Raw genomic sequence first — 24359 nt, 5'->3', positions numbered from 1 at the left:
GCTCTGTCCTAAGCTGTGCGTGGTTTACCTCATTAGATCCTTCTACCCTGTGTCGAGTAGGCACTATGGGTAGGTACGATTAATGTTTCCTGTTTTATAGATGTGGGAACTGAGACTCCGAAAAGCAGAGGTTGAGATGTGAACCTAAATCGGCTCTGTGAGCTCTTATGCACTATACTAAATTCCCTTGCCATGATTTGCTGGTGTGGCCCAACAGGAAATAAAGTGGAATGGGAATCAGCAAGCCGGGGTTTGGTTTTGCGTTTTGCCCTCTTTGTGTGAGCCTGGGTTCTTCATCTGACATTCTGAGCCTCCATGTCTCACCTTTTCAAATGGAGATTATACTGCCTGCCCCATTTTCCTCCCAGGGTGTGGGGGAAGGACTACACCAGGAATAAGTGCAGAGGAGCATAGAAAATTATGATGCGCTCTGTCAACACAAGTGGGGGGAATTGTGCTCATAATTAATCAGAGGATACAGAGAGGTGAGATTGTGAAGCTGCTGATTGTCTTTGGATCAAATACAATTAAAAAACAATCCCTCCCTGACTCTTTGACTCAATAAAGTGTCTATTTGTAGAAGTGGCTTAAAACTGAACTCACTTTGAAAATTAATCAGCCACCACTAATGGCTGGAAAGTTAGCAGACTGCATTTATTTTAAGTGAAAAGAGTGAGTGAGAGAGAGAGAGAGAGAGAGAGAGAGAGAGAGAGAGAAAGATCCACCTCCTGAACAGGAGTTAATAGTCCAAACCCTGCCTGTTGTCTGCCAGGCTTGTGACAGGGAGAACACAGCATGAAGGCCCCCTACTGCCAGGGCCTTCCATACCCCCTAATGAAGGGACTGCCCTTCAGAGGAGCCAGAGAGGGAGGCCATGGCTGGCCTGACTTGGAACTGTTAATTGATGCTGGCTTGTAGGAGAAACTCCTCCCAACCCAGACACAATGAGCATTTGAAGAGGAAGAGAGAAAAGAGACACACAACAAAGGTGCAGGGAAAATACCCCAAGGATGATGCAGAAAGCTGTTTATGTATGTAGGCAGTGAGTAATCTTCTTATTTATAAATGAATGAGCTGACCTGGTGAAGGGGAGCTTTGTGGATTCTAATCACAATCCCACGTGACAGTGACAGGCTTCCTCACTGAAGGGACTCTCTCACTGACAGCCAAGGCTCCTCATACCTGGGTCTCAACCCAATGATGGTGCTAATTTGCCCTCTGAACTTTCATTACCTAAAGGTCCCAGCTCTTTGAACCTTCTTCGTTTCAGGAAAATGTCTTCTGTACATTCCAAATGCTTTTGCTTTTCCCTCTTCTCTTTCCCCTTTCACTCTACTACCCCTCACTACCCCTTGCCTAGAATCTTTCCTCTCTCTAGGTTTTGGGTCAGACTGCTCCCCATTGGGAACCCTTGCCCACTCTTCCCTGCAAACCATCGTCTGTCACTGGGGACCATGCTAAAATCTGCTCTGCTCCGTCAAGAAGCCTTTTTGGCCTTTCTGGCCTCTGATTACTCCATTACTCAAGTCAGCTTAGGGTTTGGGTGTAGGGTTCCATCAGTGCCCTTGCCTGACTAATTATTTTAGGGGTAGAGTTTTGATTGCATCCTGTGGTTGTCTCTTTAATTTGAGAGTCCTTCTTGTTAACTTCTGAAGAATTTCCTCTCCTTTCCCATAGCAATAAAATAATACATAGGCAGGCACTTTTTATTCTAAGCAAATGGAGGACAGTGCACTGTCAGGGTAAGAATGTCAATTGTAGAATTGGAAAACTTGGGTTTCAAGTCTCTTCTTTACTACTTAATGTTGCTATAAAACTGGGGAAGTTACTATCTCTCTAAACCTCTGTTTTCATGTCTCTAAAAAGTGGGCCAAAAGAATACCTAAATCATATACCTAAGTAAAGTACCTAACATATGCCTTGGTAAACTCCTAACAAATGTTAGCTATAATAATTATTATTATGGTAAATGCTTTTTGACTGACTGAATTTAGCACCAACACTTTCCCCTGGCATATAATTGATAAATGTGCTTACTTAGTAAGTGTTGGATGTTGAATGAATGAATGGGTGAACAAATGATTGGATTAATGCATGAATTCACTTGGGCTAGAAGACACAGATACAGTACCTATTTGTTGTTGACTACCTACTGAGTAGCAGCTGGGGGTGTAGCCGTGAACAAGACAAACAATATCCCTGCTCTCATGGGCTTAAATCCTAGTGGAGACAGGCAGATAATAAGCAAGGTAAAGAAATAATCAAGGTAATTTTTCAGATGATAACTTTTAGTAGTGCTAGGTGAATATGAGGGATAATAGAACCAGCAGTATTTATCCCATGTGGATAAAAGAGTGGGTACAAAGTCCAAATGTCTAGTGAGATGAACAAGAGAAAGACTTGTTCTGTGTTACTCATAAGAGCAGGAACCAGAGCCAAGTGGTGGAAATTAACAAGGAATTTGAATTCAACTCTGATTAATTAAGACACTTCTAGAAGTGTAAGAGTAGCACAGATTGCCTTGAAGGCTCCGAGTGTGTCTTTAGAAGAGGACTATAAACAGAACCAGAGGGATACTCCCAGCATGCGTTTGTGGGTTTGCTTTGGATAGTCTTTTTTTTTTTTTTTTTTTTTCAACGTTTTTTAATTTATTTTTGGGACAGAGAGAGACAGAGCATGAATGCGGGAGGGTCAGAGAGAGAGGGAGACACAGAATCGGAAACAGGCTCCAGGCTCCGAGCCATCAGCCCAGAGCCTGACGCGGGGCTCGAACTCACGGACCGCGAGATCGTGACCTGGCTGAAGTCGGACGCTTAACCGACTGCGCCACCCAGGTGCCCCTGGATAGTCTTTAAGATTCTTTCCAGTGCAAAGGTTTTAGAATTTTCTATTATCTAATTGATAGATGAGGATATCTCTTATCACCTTTTTCATATACTATCAGTAGCAACTGGGGAGGTGTTGTGGTGGAATGGAAAGAACACAGGCTTAGGGATCAAATAGACCACTGTTCAAATCCCAGGTTTACTACTTAGGATGTGTGGGGCCCTTTTTAACTTCTCTGAAGCTGACTTTCCTCCTCTGTAGAATGAGTAGATTCCTAACAATGATGTGAGGATTAGATTAACTAAGACATGTTAAGTACCTGGCATAGTACCTGATGTCAAATAAACTTGTAGCAGATACCCTTGTGGTATTGTTACAACCACAAAAGCTTTGGGGCAGTCACCTTAGAGCTCAGCTTCAGGGGGCCCTCCTTGCTAAGGCATGACAAAGGAGTCAATCAAGGGAGTGGCCAGGGGTAGGTGGGGACCAGATGGTAGCTGCCTTGTTGGAAAAAACCAAGAGCTGTATACATGCTTCCAGTCTCCAGGCCTCGTGCTCAGGTCGCCACCAAATCAGAACCACCCAGAGAGCTCTCCCTGATCCCAGGTGACAGACAGTCCTCTTCTCATTGTTTTTTCCTCTTCCGAACTGCCCTTAGTATTAACTAAAATCTGATTTCATTAGGAAAGAACAAGTACGAGTAAAAAGTAAAGACACAATGTGGTTTGTTTCTGCAGCCCCACCCCTCTGCCCAGCACCCCAGATCTCTGGGGCGATGGTCCTGGTACTCCATTCATATATGCCTTTGGATCCAGACATCTTTGTGTAAAATATAAGTCTAGAGGGAAAAACACAAGATCCTCTTCTTCGATAAGAACCTGCCAGTTATTCTGGTCCAACGTGACTTTGTGTGAAAAATGCCCTGCAAAGGAAGGGGGAAGCTCACAAACAGAAGAAGCATGAGACACATCTGGAGGGAGCCCAGGTCGGGAACCCGAGGGCCTGACCATCTGCCAGAGGGCCAGATGCTGCTGCTGGAAGCCTCTCGCCTTCCGACTTGTCATCTGGGTCCGATGATGCCATCCAAAAGAAGGAACACAGAGTGGGAGGGCAATGAGCAATCCATCTTTTCCCACCCACCGTTTTTAATTGTGTGACATGGCCCCGGGGGGCGTGGGGAAGATGATTAAAAAGTTTGGCCACAAAACCACACCTTCATGGAAAAAACCATCCTAAAGCACATGGTTCTGACCACCCAGAACATATAGAAAATTATTCCATTAGGTATCTCTTTCTCATTTTTTGGTTTAAATAGAAGGGACGAGGGGCGCCTGGGTGGCGCAGTCGGTTAAGCGTCCGACTTCAGCCAGGTCACGATCTCGCGGTCCGTGAGTTCGAGCCCCGCGTCAGGCTCTGGGCTGATGGCTCGGAGCCTGGAGCCTGTTTCCGATTCTGTGTCTCCCTCTCTCTCTGCCCCTCCCCCGTTCATGCTCTGTCTCTCTCTGTCCCAAAAATAAATAAAAAACGTTGAAAAAAAAATTAAAAAAAAAAAAATAAATAAATAGAAGGGACGAAGAGGTTTAGCTGTGTTGTTGTCAGTGGGAACTGCCCTCTTCTGTCAACTTGGGAGTGTACTGAGTTTCTAACCAATTGCATTGGTGGTTACATTATAGGATTTTCCGCATTGCAAGAGTTCTTCCTATTAATAGCTTTGGTGTCTGATTTTGGCCAAAGTAGATCATTGGGATTCAGAGGGACATCCTCTTCTTTTTCCATTGCAGAAGCAATCAAGAGTCTGTGCATACGGCTCTCATAAAAGGAAAATGATCAAAATCACACACACAAAAAGGACTATTAAATTCCAGATGAGATTACTGCTCTATGTGATTCCCACCATTCAGGAATGTCTTTCTGCCTCAGAATTTCTCACTGACAGACTTATACAAGCAACATTGTAAACATAGTAGGATTATCTTTTACCCTGTCATGCGTATTTTATGTTAAATCCATAGGTATCTATGACAGTTTTGGCCATGGCATGTTTTCAGTGCCAGGAAATGGTTGTGTATTATATTTTTATTTTGGCATATGTGGTGTAATTCCCGAAGAGTTGCAGAATTTTTTGGGTGTATGCAAGACAGAAATTGTTTTAATTTTAAAGGAGCACCTGTTGTGATAGTTTAACACATATTTTTTTTTTAATTTCTTTTAACGTTTATTTATTTTTGAGACAGAGAGAGACAGAGCATGAATGGGGGAGGGTCAGAGAGAGGGAGACACAGAATCTGAAACAGGCTCCAGGCTCTGAGCTGTCAGCACAGAGCCTGACGCGGGGCTCGAACTCACAGACTGCGAGATCATGACCTGAGCCGAAGTCGGACGCTTAACCGACTGAGCCACCCAGGCGCCCCTATAATTTTTAATCTCACATAATTATCAATACATGTGATTATTTAACTCCAGAATTGAGACATTATCTGTATTTAGCAATATTGGGAGAATGCTGTATGTCTAAAATCTTAGGCTGCTGCTAGTTGTGTGTTCATTAGGAGAATGGCCGGGGCATTGTATGCCGAAACTTTGTTGTCTCTGTTGAATGCAAGCAGGTTGAGGTGCCACTGTGGAGAGGGCCATTTGAAGCTTCATCTCAAGAGTTTCATATTCGCGGGGCTGGTAGTATCACCAGATAGTCTCTCACTGACCTGAGATGTGGGTCCTTCTAAAGCTTCATTGTTATAGTGTGTAGTAACTTCTCCCCTTTGGATTTGCTTCTGCAACTCTGGTTCTTGAGGAGCAAAAAAACACAAAAATAAAGCAAAACAAAACAAACAAACAAACAAAAAAACCCACTGCTTAGTGTGGGAATGCAGCCCCACTGAATGCAGTATGACCAATGGAAAGTCTGAGGTTTTAAATAGAGCAGAAGTGGGGAAAATGAAACTGTGATATCCATTTATACTCAACATGGTCTTCTATACTTTTAAGGCTGGCAAATATTCCAGTTAGAAAAACCTCCCATATCGGGTAGTTTGAAAACATAAAAGCTACAGTGTGAATATTAAAAGAAATATCCTATTGTAAGAGGAGTGCAAGTACCTTAAGGCCCAGTGGTGGAAAGAACTTCTGATTCTGGTTGGTGATTCATCTCATATGCTTCAAGGACTTGGGTACATTTGCCTACAATGAGTAATTTCTGAGAAAGTATAGTGAGAGGCAGGAACTTTTCTGCCAGCGTCAGAAATTTTTAAGTCTGATGTCAAATGTTTAGTAATGATGTGGAACAGTTCCTGATGCAAATGTTGATAAAAGGAGAGCACCTAGAGATTTAAAAAAAAAAAAAAAAAACCCACACAAAACAAAACAAAACAAAAAAACAAACAAAAAAAAGAGGCTATTCATATCTAAAATGAATGTCTCTGGTGTTCAGTAGCTTATTATATACTTTATATATGATAACACTATTTTTGATACTTTTTTTTTATTTCGAAGACCAAGGGTAAACTTAAAATTCATGACCCTTAAATAGCAAGGGATTAGAGTCTTCTGAGGAACTGAACTCTGACAAAATATTCCCTTTCACACAGTTTTAGAATTGGCACTGAGCTTAAAATCACAAATAGTAATAGGTAGTGTTTGTCAATCACTCTGGACACTTTGTCACCTTCTGTGAGTTGTCTCATTTTTTCCCCTCTGCACTCCAGTGGGGGTACTATTAATATCCCCATGTTCCACTGCTGAATCTCACACCACTCTTCACTGCTTCAGACAAGACATCATTCTTCTTTCCCAAGCTAATCATCTTGTAAGAGGAAAGTGAAAGTGACTTGGCCAAACCAATCGTGGAGACTGTGGCAGATCTTGAACTGGAAGCTAAGTCCTGCGGCTGTAGCCAGTGCTCTTTGCAACACTGGATGCTGGCTCTTCTGAAATTTTGTTGCATGTGATTAGCATCATCAATTCAAGCAGTTTGTTTATGAATTTCATGTGTATATTAGCTCTTCTCTTGAACTAGATAAGAACAAGAACAATTTTACTTGGCCCACGGTAGTACTGAGTGGCTAATAGACTGTTAATAAATACAAACTGACTTCTCAAAATGACTCTAGAGTTAAATGTGCCTTGGGCTAAAGTCAAGAGGCCCACATTCTAGCCCTACCTCCATTGCTGCCTGGTTATATGACCTTGGCACATCTTTGAAAGTCTAGTTGAGCCACCTAGATAGGTTGGGTAGAGGGGAGACATCCAGGTTTCTCCTGATCTCAAAAGGAGAGAAATCAGATATCAAAAGTGAAAAACTTTTTTTTTTCCTACAAAAAGTTTTCAAAAGCTCATTAGAGTCATTTTGGCTAACAGAGACAATTTTGATGGAGCAATGAAAGAAGATGGTGAGATTATGGAAAACAAAGTAACCATCCATGTGAACATACCCTATATATGCAAACATATGCACAATATCAGAGAAACAAGAACTTTGAAATTGTACAGTTTAAGTCCCAGATTCTGGCAGTTAGTTGTGTGATCTTGAGCAAACTCTTCAAGCTTCTTAAGCTTTGGTTTCTTCATCAGGAAATTGTGGATAATAACACTTCCTGAAAACAAGATTAAATGAGAGAATTATGAAAAACAACCAACACATTGCACATTATGAGTCTTCAGAAATTGTAGCTATAACTATTACTATTGACGGTGATGTGTATGAAGACTAAGGGATACAATAAAATATGGGGCAGAGCTCCTGTCCTCTGGATGTTTACTGTCTAATCTGAATAGATAAAGAAAGAAGCCCAACCTACTTAATATCAATATAGAAAATACTACTGAACAGTAGATAAATGAATATTCTGTGATCTGATCTCCACAGAGGATAGTATCATGGCCCTCGAAAGTTCTTTATCAAGTGATTAAGGAATATTTTATTTTAATTGCAAGTGATTTGGAGCTTCCCTTTTGTGAAGGGTGAACAATTTGTATTATTGGTTTTTTTTTTTTTGTCTTTGTGTTTAAAAGATCTTTCTTTATTCAACCTTCCTTTGCCCTTAATTTTTCTTTTACTTGTCTGTTGTGTAGAATAATTTGGAATTTCTCTCTTTTTCCCCATATTCTTTGAAATTCCTCCTCTTCTTTGCCTTTCTCTTTCTTTTTTGCTGTATGGTGAACACATTTCAGAAGAAGAAATGTTTGTATGTGTCAATAGTTCCAAATGTATAATGTGGCTGATCTCGGGAGGATTATTTTTAGAACTTGGAAGTTGCATGTCAACAGCTGGTTGGGGAACTCAAACTTCAGATATGTTTACAGACTGGGAGAGATTTCCACCTCTGTCTCAAGGGATCCAGGTTATAGGTTGGGTAGATCAAACTAGTAGGCTTCAGAATCTCCCTTGGCAAGGTCAGTCCTCCCTATTCAGATTGCTTACTTGTACCCTCTCAGGAAATATCTTATTTATTGATGGTCTCCCACTAGAATGACAGCATTGTCTTCAGTCCCTGACCTGGGCAGGTGACTTCCCTTTTTTAAACCTCAATTCTTCTTATCTGCAGATTAAGCATAATACTAGGGATTGTCAGGAGTGTTAAGTGAGATAATGCATGTCAAATGCTTAGGGTACATAGGAAACATTCAGTAAATGTTAACTAAGGTGATTGTTAATTTATTATTATTATTACAAACACTCCCAAATATTATTTTTTTTACTGCTTTTGAATACATTCAAACTGCCGTGCAGAGTATTTTGCTCATAGTGAGTGCTTAGTGAATAATGCTGGTGACCAATGTTTTCTACTGACATCTGACTTGTTGATGGTTAGAGTCCTATAAAGAAAAATGATAATCCATTCTCTTCAATGGGCAAATAAGAGAATTTGGATGAGATTCTCATAGATTGAAATAGATTTTGGTATTCATTATAATCTGCTTATTCCATTTAATGTTCTTATTCATGCATTTCAGTGATGGAGTGCTACATAATATGCAGTATGTGGGGTATATATGTCTATTACCTTTCTAAAATCTAAAGAAGTCTGAATTGTGAGACATATCTCATTCCATAAAGTGTTCAGATGAGGAATTGTGTACTCATAGATGTGGAGGAATTTGTATTTTATAATGCTTTCAGATACAGGAGCCCACATGATTGAGCACAAGTCTATCGATGTTGGTAGGGCAGGTGGGAGCTCTGTTTTACACACAAGTTAGATGGCCTGCCCCTCTGACCCAGTAAATGGCTGAGTGCCCATGTTCTTCCTACCACACTCTCCGCTCTCCTCGGAGATGTTGAAAGAACAACTAATCCTGCCAGTACAGTAATACCATGGTGGAGGTGATATTGAGTTTGGGCTTTGAAGGATGGGCCACTCTCTAGATGCCATAAATAACTATAGACAGGGAGGCATGGATTCTTTTGCCTTGGGACCTTCTTAGTATCGTGGAGAATAATCTACCTCTTAACTCGGGATTCTTTCAAGAAGTATGAGCAAAAAAGGGGAGACGAAGTCAACCTGAGAAGGATAAAGACACATTTAGATATTAGGAGAATTTTGCTCTTCAGTTCTCTGCCCTTTATTTTCTTCCATTTGTGAATCTAGATGATTTTCAATGACTGAGAAAAAAAATTAAATACCTTTTTCTATAACATAAACTTGGAAAAAAAAGAACAGAAGTCAGATACATACCCTTGCAGCATTATATTTTTTTGCTTCAGAATTGTATGGGGAAGTTTAAATTATTTCTTTATGTGATAAATACTCTTGAGGACCCTGCCACTTCTGCTGGGAACTTGGAAGTTGCAGTTTTGATAGCAAGTAAATTTTTTATTAATGACTTTTTTTTTCTTTGGTCATTTGCAGGACTTTTAGTATTTTGGCTTAAAACCCATTTTAAATCAAGCTTCTCAATTCCTCCCTTTTTTTTTTAATGACATGCACTTCAATCATTTAAAATGTTTTAATAGAGCTCTTTGAAGAACACCATATCTCTGCAACATTTCTTGGGTAATACTGTCCTACACCTGGAACACAAGCCCCATTCTGAAACCGTAATTTGGTCCCTGAAGAGCCCTTCGGCCTCTGTCCTGCTGCCCGCCCTGGCTGAACTGTCTAGGAATAAAGCCCAAGATAAATGGGGCTAGATTTATGCAGAGTAATTGAAAGCATCCTGCCTATTCTTGTCTTTCTTATGGTGAATATACTTGGAAATTCATTTTAAGTCCGAAACATTCTTTGAACACCTGATTTTCTGATTTTTGTTTTCTTCCTTCCATTTGTTAACCTTTATTAGAACACTGACGAACCTTGGCCTCTGCAAAGGATTAAATGAGCAGATTCTTCAAGTCATAAATCTAAAGACATATTAAAAGCAAGGAAAAGGGATTTCCCCAGTGTTTTGGGGGGATTTATAAGTGCCAAAGGCTAAACAACTTACAAGAGAAGTAAGATTGCTCCCTTTTCCAACCTGGACATGTTCTAATATTGTGACACGGCGTAGAATTAAGCTGGCTTACTAAGCAGAAACATGTAACATAATTGAAAATGCACAATACAAAGAGGAGTTCTCAATACAGCAATGTCCTGTTGTAAAGATTACACTGATTTATAAGGAATGCCTTAACTCCTAATCCCAGCCATGCAAGACCACAGAGTCAACGTGAATCTTTTATAACCAGGGAAAGAGAAAAAGGCTTAATAATATATATTCCTAAAATTGAATATAAATTTGGAATTGGTGGTTGAACAGGCCATTCATTTCCCTTAAAACAATGTAGCAATGAAAACATTTTTATTACATTTTGACATGTGGATTTTCAAAGAAGTTCAGGCATTCTCTATTTCAGAAATGATGGGTATAGCCAAATCATGGAAGGGTAATGAAAATGAATGGTGTGTGGGGGAGAAGAATAGATATTGTGGGATATAAACTGTTTAGAAAAGATCGGCAAAGAAGAAAAGTGTCAGGCTGGTGGAAATAAAACCAAAGGAATAACCTTATGTATAAAGTAAGGGTTAGAAAAAAAATTAAGGTAAAAGGGGACCTTGGAATAAATGCTGAAGGAGCAAAATCATTATGGCTTGAAATCAAGGATAATAAAGAATAGAAATTGAGTGCACCAATTTTTTTTTTGTTGTTGTTGTAAAGCATCTCATGAGTAAAAGTCACATCCTAAGGTCTGATTAGAATAGGGAATTTTAATGTTTTTTAACGTTTTTATTCATTTTTGAGAGACAGAGAGAGACAAAAGTGTAATCAGGGGAGAGGCAGAGAGAGAGGGAGACAAAGAATCCAAAGCAGGCTACAGGCTCTGAGCTGTCAGCACAGAGCCCGACCCCACGAACCATAAGATCATTACCTGAGTCAAAGTTGGATGCTTAACTGACTGAGCCACCCAGATGTCCCGGGAATAAGGAATTTTAAAGCTTACTTATGCACCAAAGAAACAGCTGTAGACCCTGGCCAAGTTTCAAGTGGTCTGTTGGTCCTTTCACTGCAACTTTTCTCCTTCTTACCTGTGAAATGGGAGAACAATATTTAGAACACATGCTGCATTAGATGGTATATAGGTGGAAGAAGGAAATATTGTGGAGCAAAATGTGAAACTTACTAGAAGAATTATAAATGTGTGTGTGTGTGTGTGTGTGTGTGTGTGTAGGAATAAAATGGGAAGAAAGCTCTTTGGAAGATAATATTCCCTGGTATGTTACACAATCAGAATAATTGTGATGAAATCAACATAAGCTATGTTGACTATATATACAGAACAAGGTAGCTTTTGATTGAACAATAACCAGCTGGAAAAAGTATATATATACTACATATGTACATATATAGCCAGTGTTGATTGATCTTTGCTTCATTTGTTTTTCAATGAGATGAAAGAAATGAAAAATGAAATCCCCCCAAATTTCCTAGTCCATAGGAATTGCAAAGCTGTGGAATTACAGAGAGTTGAATATTCAAGGTGTTGCCGAAGAGAATTTACTAAGCCACGAGTAGGTAATTACTGTGTGTGTGTGTGTACAGATACATACACATTAACACACACACATACAAACACATATAAAATACTTATGTATTTATACACGTGTGCACACATAGAAACACCTATATACATGTATACAAACACATACACATGTATGGGCACGCACACACTGTTTAGCTGGTTCTAAGAAGGAAAAATATCAGAAATAAAGATTAGCCCAAAGTTCAGACCTAGGAAAGTCGTGGTTCTGACAATGGCAAAGCTTTAGCACTGGGTTTGCTTTGATTCCCAAGGAAATAACAGGGAAATGGTGCTTGAGAGATTTATTTTTTGCTTGCAAAGAAGTGAGCATTAGGGGAAAAATACACATACATATCAATAAGAAGGGAAACGGATTTTGCTATCTCAAGAGAAGGATGAGCTCCTTCCCACAGTTACAGAGATGCAATTCCTATTGAAATCAATTTTTTTTTTCAACGTTTTTTTATTTATTTTTGGGACAGAGAGAGACAGAGCATGAACGGGGGAGGGGCAGAGAGAGAGGGACACACAGAATCGGAAACAGGCTCCAGGCTCTGAGCCATCAGCCCAGAGCCTGACGCGGGGCTCGAACTCACAGACCGCGAGATCGTGACCTGGCTGAAGTCGGAGGCTTAACCGACTGCGCCACCCAGGCGCCCCTTGAAATCAATTTTAATTGTACTGAGTTTTCTAACTTCAGAAGTTAGCAAAATATAAGAATGGTGTCTTAAAGCCAAAATATGGGGCGCCTGGGTGGCTCAGTCGGTTAAGTGTCCGACTTCGGATCAGGTCATGATCTCACAGTCCGTGAGTTCAAGCCCTGCATCGGGCTCTGTGCTGACCTCTCAGAGCCTGGAGCCTGTTTCAGATTCTGTGTCTCCCTCTCTCTCTCACCCTCCTCCATTCATGCTTTGTCTCTCTCTGTCCCAAAAACAAATAAACGTTAAAAAAAAATAAATTAAAGCCAAAATAAAGCAGTAGAAAGAGGGTGACATGGGGTTTAAAAAAATGCCACTCTGGTCCCTCAAATCAGAAGCCATTGTTGTACTCAAACAAAAACAAACCCAAACCCAAAACTGTGTGTGCAGTGGGAAATTATGAACTTTAGTGTCCTCTGACTTTAGAGTAGCTTGAAAAAGAGACTAATGTACTAGTCTCTTTGGAGGATTAGCCAAACAAACTAAATTCTGTCTTGTGCTCAAGATCAAGGTGTTTTACCTGTCCTTAATGGTTCAGGCAGGGGGAAGAAACCTAATAGTGGTCCTTTGAGTGCTAAAATAAGATAGACACTAGTCCAGGATGCAGGGAAAGAACACGAGGACTAAGTGGCAGTAAATCATGTCATGAAGACTTGCCTAGAAGGAGGGCAGAACTAATGCCATCAAAGCTTATTAAGTTTTATTTAAAAATGTTAAATAGAAACCCTTCAAGAGTGATCCATTCCCAAGTCAAGAGAAAATGGCATGACCTCAGCTGCAGAATATAAAACTCGTCTATTTGATATCAGGCTTAGCAACAGGGTGATGGGGCAAGAGGAGGGACTAAAAACAGTGGCAGCAGACAATATGAAAAGTATAAATAGAAGTATTGAAAATATAGTAACCTGGAGGAAATTACTGTAATGCTACTTTCTGTTCTCGTCTCCATTTGTAACAATGAGAAAGAAACAGTGACTGAAGTATGCAAGATAATGCTATGGGAGTCCCATGATTTAGAGAGGGAAAAGGTCTGTGTCTTTTGAAAAGAAAAATGAAAAACTAATAGGAGCCTGGTGAGAAGTTTGCATGGTTTTGAGAGGCCTGTGGAAGTAAGTGGCTGATGGCTATTTGCTTAGATGTCAAATATGAGGAGAACAGCTTTTAAATGAACAAATAGGGATGATCTCTGACTTACTTTGTAGGAAAGCATAATTACTACATTGAATAAAGGCTTGTGGCCAGAAGAGCAGGGATTAAATAGTTTAAGAATCAGATAAGTATAACATTTAGGAAAAAAATCCAGTATTGTTCCATCCCTTATAATATTCCATGTATGAGAATTTTTGCTTTGCGAGTTTTTTTTTTTTTTTGCATCTAACACATATATTTTCATTCTATCCTTTTCATAGCAACCTGAGAGATTAGAAGGGTAATATTATATCCAATTAAAAGGAGACGAAAAGTGGAAAAATTGAGTAGAGATCGAGATTTTTCCTTGGTTCTGCCAATAGCTCATTTTGTCTTTTCACAAATTCCCTTAATCCATCTAGGTCTCCAATTTGCAAAATGGGTATTGTTTGAGCAAATAGTTTATGAGGCCTTTTAACTCTAAATTCTAGGAATCTTTGGTTGTCAAGTTTCACTGATGAATTGGGGATGGCAGAGTTTAAAATTGTATTCTCTTGGCTCAATATCATAATTGCCTTGGATGCATTTAGTCTCAGGCTTTTTACTCATCTTTGCCAACATCTTTGAGGGATACCCCTGCCTGCTGGTCCTATATACAACATTAGGCAGTAGAGAAATTGCTGGAAGTTGGACAAATTCATTTTAAAATTTTAACCTCAAGAAATCAAAGTAGAATGACAATTTGAATCTCTTCAGCTGTTCCAGCTGAAAAGCTAGGCTTAAATACTGTCTTTGTCAGAGTTTTCAAGGGTCCTTCCTTCCTAGTCATATTCTGTTTGCAAATATTTTTTCCCGTATTTTGATTTAGATTCTAGTGGTTAATCAGAAGGCATTTAATGAGTGCCTTCCATGGGCCAGATATACTGCGTTAACTGAATTAACATTATGGAATGCTGGCCACTTTCTAAAAGGTGAGGTCTGAAGTTACGGGAAATCAGAGTAGTTTTGGTAATGATGCAAACAGATCTGTCTCATTGAGGTACACACTTGGCGAAAAACCCTAATACAATTAGTGGGAATTTGATGACTAAAGACATTGGTGAGATGAGGGGAGGAAAGGAAGGTCATTATTCAATGAATTGGTGGAAGAAATAAAAGAAAATTCTATTTGTGTTAATTAGAAGGGCACATCTATTGTAGAGGAAGTACCAGGAGGAAAATCTGGTGGGAAGGTGGAAAGAAAGAAGGAGGGAGAGAATTAGGTCCATAGGTGGTGGGAGTATCGCCAGGGTGGTGGAGGTCTGAGGAGAATTTTGTTCTGGGAGAGATGTTGAGGGACTAGCATGAATCCACAGATACAAATCCATGTGGAGACAGAAATCAAACCCGTTTGGTTAATTCGTTTTCTAACTACAGACTCTCCCTTCTATTCAAGATATATCAGTACCCATTCCATAGTTTTTAATATAATTTGCCAATTTTTATTGGAATCTGATAGAGGTATAAATTTTAAATTGAAAAGATAGAGTCATGGAAAATGTTTTCTGCCAACTCACCAAACACATTTAGCATGTTGGGCATGAAAACTGTCTATAGTTGTGTAGATTTATTAGCCTTTTGACTATAGACTTGGTCCACATTCTTGCCCCTTAGAAATGTATACAGTTTTCTCTGAGAAAACTTTGGCCCAGTTGCATTTTATTATTAGCCATAATACATACTGGCCATTGTCAATACTCTGATATTTTGATTTTAATCCAGGCATTGATTCCACACTCCGCATATCCAACAGGCATACACAGAAGAAGAAAAAGAAGTGAATTTTTAAGAGCCTCTTATTTCTCTACCAACAGGGAAAAATGGAAAAAAGAATTCAGAAGTAGTAGCTGTCAATATATGTTGCTTTCTGTGGCTCTCTTTCCCGATTAAATAAATCATTTGTAAGGTTTTGATGACGAAAGGGTGTGACTCCTGCTGAGTCCTCACCTGCCACCACAAGACCATGCAGTCAGATTTAGAGATTTAACCAGAGAAATCATCCTTTTTTTCCATTTCCCCGGGAAACAGAGAGCCCAGCAGTGAGGTTAATCATTTGAATTTTGCAATTGATATTGAGGCAAAACAGAAATAATTCTTCACCTGAGACCCTCAAAATTTGTTGGCAAACATTTTAGAGCTCAAGGTTAAAACTTTTCTTCCCTTTTGAATCACAAATATGAGGTGCTTTAAATGTATTGTTTCAGAGCCCAATCTCCCAACCAAGTGAATCCTACTAGGCGTTAGAAAATGGAGTGGAAATCACTTTTCTAGAACACCAGGTTAGAGTGAAAATAAGTAGGTGAGCATGAAGGGGGCTTCCAACCACAGAAAAGCTGGTTGAAAATGAAGGTGGAATCTGCCCATGAGAGCAGTCATTCAAAACGGTAACTCCCCATAGAGTTTTCTTAGTAGTTGTCTGCAAACATTTGTCAAGACGATGATCTAATGTACGGCGTACGAAAATTGGGTTAAGAACACTTCTGATCAACCGGCCATTCCAGAGATGAGCATTGGCATAAAATTCCCTCATTCTAGACCCAGGGACTTTGCAGCAACAGTGTACGTATACTTCAATCAGAATGAGTGTTTCTGAAGAAACTATATAGAAAGTGAAACCTATGTTTAAAATTAGGGATTTTAACCTATGGCAGATTTTGTGGTTTATTTTTAGGATCAAAGATTTTGTATGTCATTAATAATAAAGAAAAAAAGATGTATCTTTGGCTTGATTGTTACCACCTAGCAGACTTCTATGTACCTTTTAGTTTTCTTGACCATACTTTTCAAATAAAGTGGTCTTAAAAGTCTAAAATAAAGTTATGAGGAGAACAGAACAGAAGCCATTTATTTGCTCAGTCATTAAAAAAAAAAGTTTAGTAACTACCAACATTTTTTTTGCCAGCCTGTATGCAGAAAGAGGTTACGTATTTGAGATTGGGATCTTGGAAAAATCTAGATTTCTACATCTATGACGTCCCCTTCTGAAATGTAGTCTCCTGTTGTAAAGAGAATATACCATCCTATCTATGTTTGGTAATTAAAACAAATTTTCATTTTCCCAAAGTGGCTATACCTTTGCTTGAATATTGATCTCTTGGTAGTTAAGCAGCCCTGTCTTACATACATATTGGGCCAGGATTAAATCTTTTTCTATTTTGGGAAAGAAACAGAAACATTATTTACTTTAAATTAGTCTAAGAGAGATACACGCTCTGGGATTGGAGTTCCCCATGATGAACACTGCCCTTTATCCCCAAATCCATGCAGAAATGCTTTCATATAGTAATACATTTATAATCCTTTGGACTCAGATGCACCAAGGCAAAGCAAATGCCCATCCATCTAACTTGGAATGTTATACTTCAGAAATAGCATGGAATTTGTCAGTTATTGATGAGTATTGCTAGAAGACACAGAGTGTCTGGCTTCAGACCAGCCCTTGATATGCCAATGCAATGTATGTCAGTTGGGCTTCTAAAATTTGTGGTTTAAGCTGCTGGTCCATACTGCTTTTCCAGTGCGACCCACTGACAACAGAAATACCTCAAATTATGACTTTTTTTCTAACAGGCTGCATAGATAACAGCCATATCCTTGTAGGTAATCTGGAAGGCAGGCACTGGTGGCTCGTTTTTAAGGATTAGGACAGGAAGATTGGGCACAGGCAGTGGCAAACCTTCCCATTCACACTGAGTGTTGCCAGCAAGGCCAGGTTCCTAGGCCTGCTTCCTGTCTTCCTCCTGCATTAGAGCAACCTCCTTAAAACTGTACTTGGAGTGGGGGCTGGGAAGTCATGGGGAGGGCACAGATGAAGTACTTCAATACATACTTTGCATAGTAGACTAGATTCAATCACATTTTTTTTTTTTTTGTGCCAAAGCCAGGAAGAGAAAGATAAAAAAAGATACAGAACATCATGGCAGAGAATAATGATTAAGAACATAGACTCTGGATCTTGACAAACCTGGAATTGAATCCCAGTTCTGCCACTCAATAGTGTGACATATAAGTGACTTGTCTAGACTTTCTGGACCTTGTTTCCTTGTCTGTAAAGGAGCTAGTATGTTCCCCACATGGTAGTTATGAAGATTTGATGGGCAGACGTGGACAAAGTGCTAGTTGAGTACCTGCCCCATAGCAGGTGCTCAATAGACCTCAGATAATATGGTGATGATAGTTATTGCATGCCATTTCTGCCCCTCATAACGTGTTCATTATTAACTGATCTTCTCCCTATCATAGAACCAACAGTACCACTATCTAGCCAGCTTGATCAGCCCAAAAGGTGGACGTCATCTCACTTGCCGTATTTTGTTAAGAGGACTCATAATAATTGAAATCGATGAGATTGGTTAGTATCGCTATAGCTGTTCTGGTCCATAAACCAGAAGAAGCTTCTGAAAATACTAGAGCAGTAACTTAATCATTCAGAGGAGAAAACTTCAACAAATGATAGTGTTGTGCCAGAAACTTTCAAAGGTGCAGAGAATTTGTGTACCTGTTGTAAGTCATGTTTGTAAGGCACATGCACAGTTCCTGGTACTGATTCAAGGCTACCATTTATGGAGTACTTATCACTCCAATGAGCACACTGCCTTTTCTGTAGAGGGGCTCAGTAGCACTTGCTGGATGTGTTATTAACTATCCATGTAGCCTGGATATGTGTTTATTTATAGTGATATGTGTGTGTATATATACATATATGTACATAATGAAGTGAAGGAAGGTGGTCACAAGAGACATTCTTTTTTGAAAGTGACATCATTCTTGAAATGCATGTGCGTATATACGTATACATGTGTACATGTATGTACACACCCATACATAAAAACACACCAAAAATGAATGTCTCTCTTTCTCTCAATGGCCTCCCTCCACTTTTTCCAACACTATATATATATATATATATATATATATATATATATATATTTTTTTTTTTTTTTTTTTCTTTTAAGACAAAAAGATTGATAGGATCAACATTAGTGGTTGCAGACATTTTATGGGCTTAGAGATTGTCTTCTCTTCCATAAAGAAATAATAAAACAAAGAATGAAGAAGGAAACCAAAAAAAGATTGAGGATTAGAAACAGGGTCATTTGGCTCCCTCTTTTTTTTTTTTTTTTTTTTTTTGAGGACTGTGTCTTTACCCACAGAGAAGTAAATTTCTAACACTGACATGCAGATTCATGCATGAACAGCAGGGCTGTGTGACATCTCGGGGTGAACATACACTGCCGGGTACTCGATGATGTGTAACACGATCGTGCATGAATATCCTTGTGTTATTGAAACCTCCTATTGGAGAAGCTATGTCAAAAGACCACTATCTTTGTAGTCCAAAATCAATTGCATCTCTATGAATTATTGAGTTGTTTGCCATCACTTTCCTGTCCTTTTTTATTATAAGGGCTCATTGTTGTGATAAGGTTGGATACGATTTTTTTTTTTCCTTTAAGAAACTTTGTGTATTTTTATCTTGCGTGTCGTCACAAAATAATTAGGAGTGTCCACCTTCCTCCACACCTCTCTTTCCAGCTTGGGCATTTAAATGTTCCAGTACTTGGGCTTAGTTTTTCCTTTGCTGGTTGAACACCAAGCTTCTAGCACATGGCAACCCGGTATATGTGGCAGGCCCTGGGGACCCAAACTCATTTTAAGGAGAAAACACTCATTTTTCCTGTGACAATGAGCATGACATTCACATGCTTGCATCCAGTGCCATCACGCAGCTTTTATACCAAAAGAAGAGACGTTACTAAATGAACATTTCTTGCTCTTGTGTAAATAGATAGATTAATGGCATTAAGTGAAAGCCAAGCCTGCCTGAAATGTTAACTTCCTTATGGGGTTTTGAGTTTCTCTTATTTTTGATAAATGGACCAATCTGGCAATAAAATCCTTGCACAGTAGGTTAATAATGTCATAGCTGAACTGTGAAATAGTAATGTGTGTACCATCTCTCAGCAAACAATAATCCTTGAAGCCTGATAAATCTATTTCCAGCCCAATTGCATGTTCATTGTTACCCACGACTCCTTCTTTGCAAATACAAAGCAATTTTGTCACATGCATTTTTAAGCAGAAGCAACTGGGAAGTCAAAGGCACATAGGGCTGTGAAGGCAGGGAGGGGGGACAGGTTCATTGTCAGGTCCTGAAACCCTCAATGTCTACAGACCCTCCTCAGGATCCCTGCATTGCTGGTATGGGGGCGCTCTGTAACCTTCCAGTCTTTTCTGTGCCCAAAGCACTGGATGTGCTGCTGGAGTCAGAGAAGGATTGGGATTTAGGAAGCAACCTCCTCCCCGCCCCCCCTCTCAGGCCCTTCAGTTTTCATTGATCACTTAGTAGCAGGCAAGGTTTGGTGCTATTTACCCTAAATCCCTGATGACAGGAGAGGCGATGGGGAGACGTTTCTACACTGACTTCCTGTAGAGCTGGGAATACAGAATCTGGCAAATGTCTGCAGGCTTCAGACAGCCCGCAGCACACACAGACTGTGTGCAGAACACTTCAGCGGCACAGATTCTAAACAAAAGACAGCCAAACGCCCTCCTTGTATTAAAACAAGGAGGGAAATATACCTCTCCCCCATCTGTGGCCAGTCATGGCAACTCTAGGGTAAAATTTACACTGTGTTGGTAAAAAAGAGAACTGAATCCAAAATCACGGCTGATTTTGAAGGAATTATTTAAGCACCAGAATCTAAGTAGCTTGGGGCAGTGCACATAAACTTGACAAACAGGCTACTTTAGTCCTGTCTGACTGTATCAGCATAATAGGGCAATGAAGCTTTTATTCATTCAAAGAAAGGTTGAGTTTGATTGGCAGGGCAGCCTGCCTGAACGCAAGTGGCTCTTTTCCCCAACACTTCACTGCTATCAATTACCGTTTTGAATACGAAGTGTTTCTAATGTAAAATAATGCCAACCTCTGCCTCTATCCTCAGGCCAGAAAGCTTCTTTGTGTTGTTTATTCCCGGTCTGTGACTGTTCTGAACCTTCCTCTCTCTGCCATTTTTCTTCTTCTTCTTCTTCTTCTTCTTCTTCTTCTTCTTCTTCTTCTTCTTCTTCTTCTTTCCTTTCAGTATCTAAGTGATGTAACATTGCCAGCCAAAGTGAGGTTCATGCAGAAAACATTCCTGTTCTTTATTTTAATCAATAACCTCCTGGGTGAATGACATTTCCACCTTAGTGATTTAAAATCAAAAGACCTGGGGATGTCCATGCTTGTGAATCACCCCAGGTTCCAGGAACAAAGGAGGCATTTTTGTTTTTTGTAATTTCCCTTCATACTACAAACAACTGAGCTCTGAAGTTGATTTCATTTTAGCAGTCAACTTCTGTCTGGAAAAATGTGCGCGACTGAACTGAATGCCGTTCTTATTTAAATCGGCAAGTGATTTGCTTCAGCTGCCATCTGTTGGCCGGTTAGCTATTTTAATTTGATGCTGGGGACATTACCTGACTTAGTGTATTGCATTTTGATCTGCATCATGTTTGAGGAATGTCTGAAAATGACTCTAAGGGAGAGGACTTTGAAGGATTCTGTTGAACAAATATGTACATATGTTAATACAGCGCTGGGCATACAAGTGTGGGAACACACACGCGTGTGTATATACAGCATGTCTTACCTAATAATCTTTATGGCCAGACTGATAATAAATCCTTCAAACTTGTTTTCCTTCGCACTTCCGACTAACCCTCCTCATTTAAAAATCATTAACTTTGAGCTTTCATAGTATCCTTACCCATTTTTCTACAACTGCAATTTCTCTTGTTTGTAAGCCTGTTGAGCAAGGTTTGGATGGTGGGGGCAGCACAGTGGAGTACCTGTGTAGGCCTGAAGTCTGAATGTGGACAGCACAGCTCTCTCATTCTTTTCTCAGAGTGCCTGGAGTTTGACAGTGCTTCTTGAAGAGTTATTGAGAACCTTCTCAAAGAGGCACCAGGGCAGTCTGAAAAGGGTGCAGGGCAAAGGAGTCCATGGGCCTGGTGTCTTGTGGTGGGCTTCCTACGCTAATTAGTTGTGCGATTTTGGACCCATCATGTAATTCTGCGTTTTCAGCAACTTGTATATCAAATGAGGTGATCGTACTGGCAATTCTCTAACTGCCCTCCCTGTCCTAATGTTCTAGAACAGTCTGGTTCAGAAGGGAGAGAGAAAAGGGCGTGTGGCCTGGTCTGTTCCCTCCAGTTTTTCACAATCTCACTGAGATTATAGGAATTATTTACATTCACATCACATTAGAGACATGAGGTGAATCCAGTGCTAGATAGATCGTCCTCTTCTCTGCTTTTGCTCTCCTCACTAATAAACTCAAACTTCCAACGTTTGAAGACGATTTTGTTTTTTTCAATCTTGCCCTTCCACATGATATTCTTTTCTGCAAAGCTTCTTCCTTTGCAACTCTGGAATATTTGCTCTGGGCCTTTCTTTTCTCACATTCATTAACATTCAGGTTGAAATAGACAAGAACATTTCCACTTGAACTCTCCTGTCTCTTGGGACAGCTTCTTTGCTAAGCTTACCTTGATACGTGCGTTCTCTCCCTTGAGCATATGCGCTTGCAAATGCTAGGTCTGAGTGAATTGTATTTGGCCACATTGGAGACACAAAAGGTGCCTCCAGTTTATGTGTTTACCATTGTGATCGTTGATAGCATTGAAGTCCCCAGTTTCATTCTGCAGAGACCAACCATCCTACTCCAGGCATTTATGCACTAAACAGTAGGCAACAGAAGGGACCTATCTGATAATAATAAGGCAGAGTGAATGGTAGGAATCAGAAAACAGTGAATAAAGGGAGAAAGGCTGGACAGAAAAAACTGGGAGTTTTAATTTCAAATTTGGAATGTTGGGAATCTAATTTCTTCCATGTATTGGACTTTAGGAATATGTGAAGAAATTTAGGCTAGCTAATAGTAGAAACATGTGATCTCGGGCAAATTACTTGTCTCAGCTTTAGCTTCCTCATTGAAAAATGAAGGAACATAATAGAAGATAGGTATATCAGACAGTCGCTGCCGGGATGAAATGAGATAATGAGATTAAATGAGATAAATCATCTAGTAGGTCACCTGGCCCAAAGCAAGGATTTAGTAAATATTTTCTGTTGTTGCAATTGTTACGTGGAAGTCATAACACCCAAAACTGGTGTCTTAATTGATGCTATTCTCCCAAAGAGGTGGAGCTTTGACTTGGGAGGCTCCCAGCTTTGACTTGGGAGGCTCTGTAGTCAGAAGTCACTCTCATCTATCCAATAAACTTTGCTCTTTCTCCTCTCCCTCTCCCCATGCCAATGTCTCATACTTATTTACAGGTTTGTTTGTCTGTTTGTTTTTTTTCTCTTCTGACAGTTATAAACACAGATCTGCCCCATGCCATAGCAGGTCAGTATTCTCACTATTGTTAGTTGTAAAACTGCAGGTGTTTTGGTGCCAGTGAAAATACTTTTTGGATTCTGCATTTGCATACCCAATTTGTTAGTATTTGTGGGTCATTTTGTGCTTGGAAATTTATTTAAACTTCTCCTGGGAACAGCAGCAATATCCCTCTGGAAGAGAGAGCCTGATGGAGTTACACTGGGTTTTGGTTCCATGCGGCAGTCACATGGGGTTATGTTCTTTTCCATTGTGACTCAGGAGTTGGCATTTGCCTTCTATTTCTTGCTGGTTTCACAGGCATCAGAAGCTATTCTTTCTAGACCAAGATATGGCAAAAGGAAATGACTTCTTCCCTAATTATTCCAATGAGGCTTCCTGAGTGTTATTGGAAAGAGAATCCATGGAAAGTGTACCTCGTCACAGAACTTTGTACTATCAGCATGATATTAGGTCTAAAATAGTCTTCAAAATAGAATACTAACTGAAAAGGGGGTACATGCACGTGTGTTTATGGTATTTGGCTATTCTCATAACTCAGGGTCACCAAAATGTCTCTTTAAAGGGAGAATGGCTTAACAGGAATGAAATAATTTAGTCTCTATTTCTTATGAAGCTATAATAATATTTTTGAACAGTCAGCTGAATGCCTCCTAAGTTGCCTGGATGACTAAAGGGCTTAAAAAGTTCTTCCATGGAGATAAATAAGCTGTCAATTCATGATGAAGAAAATCAAACTCATGGTGTTGATCTTGGCCAGGGTGCCTGTACAAGTATGAAAGAAATTTTTGCTGAGATGTAGCACAGCCCATGTGTTAGCAGTTAGCACTCCAGTGCCACACTGTGCCTCTGCTAGCCTTTTCAAAAGATAAACATGGTTGTCAAAATAAGGAAAAGAAAGGATTAACCCATTCAGTTGCGTGTAAATAATAAATGACACTCCAGCTCCCTAGAGTCTACACGAAGAAAGGAGGCAAGGGTCCGGAGAGTGGTTTTTATTGTTACTTGGGTTTTCTTTTCTGAACACCTTCTCACGCTTGGGTTTGGAACTGCAGGGTAGAAGCTCTGAAATCTGGGTGCAGTGGGAAAAGGAGGGAGAGGTCCGAGGGAAATGCATGCCAAAAGCCAATTCGTTTCCTCAGGTCCTTACACTCTTACAACCTAACAGGGTATTTCTCTGACCTTGTGGTCTGAAGTCATGCATATTTTGGAGTGAACACTTAAAAGGAAATAGCAAACAGGGTAATAATCTGTTATACCAGATTTGCACGCTAGTATCAAAAGACCCGCATG

General features: G+C 39.9%; 1 protein-coding gene across 8 annotated transcripts in view; it reads left to right on the top strand.

The window, feature by feature from the left end:
- The window catches only part of EBF1 (EBF transcription factor 1), a 392556-nt gene that overhangs the window by 189260 nt on the left and 178937 nt on the right, over positions 1–24359 (top strand). The gene's annotated exons all lie outside the window — the stretch shown is intronic.

Source organism: Neofelis nebulosa, chromosome 1 (genome assembly GCF_028018385.1).
Source record: "Neofelis nebulosa isolate mNeoNeb1 chromosome 1, mNeoNeb1.pri, whole genome shotgun sequence".
In the NCBI taxonomy this organism is placed as follows: Eukaryota; Metazoa; Chordata; class Mammalia; order Carnivora; family Felidae; genus Neofelis; species Neofelis nebulosa.
Note: the sequence above shows the minus strand (reverse complement) of the source record. Positions and strands in the feature narration are given on the sequence as shown.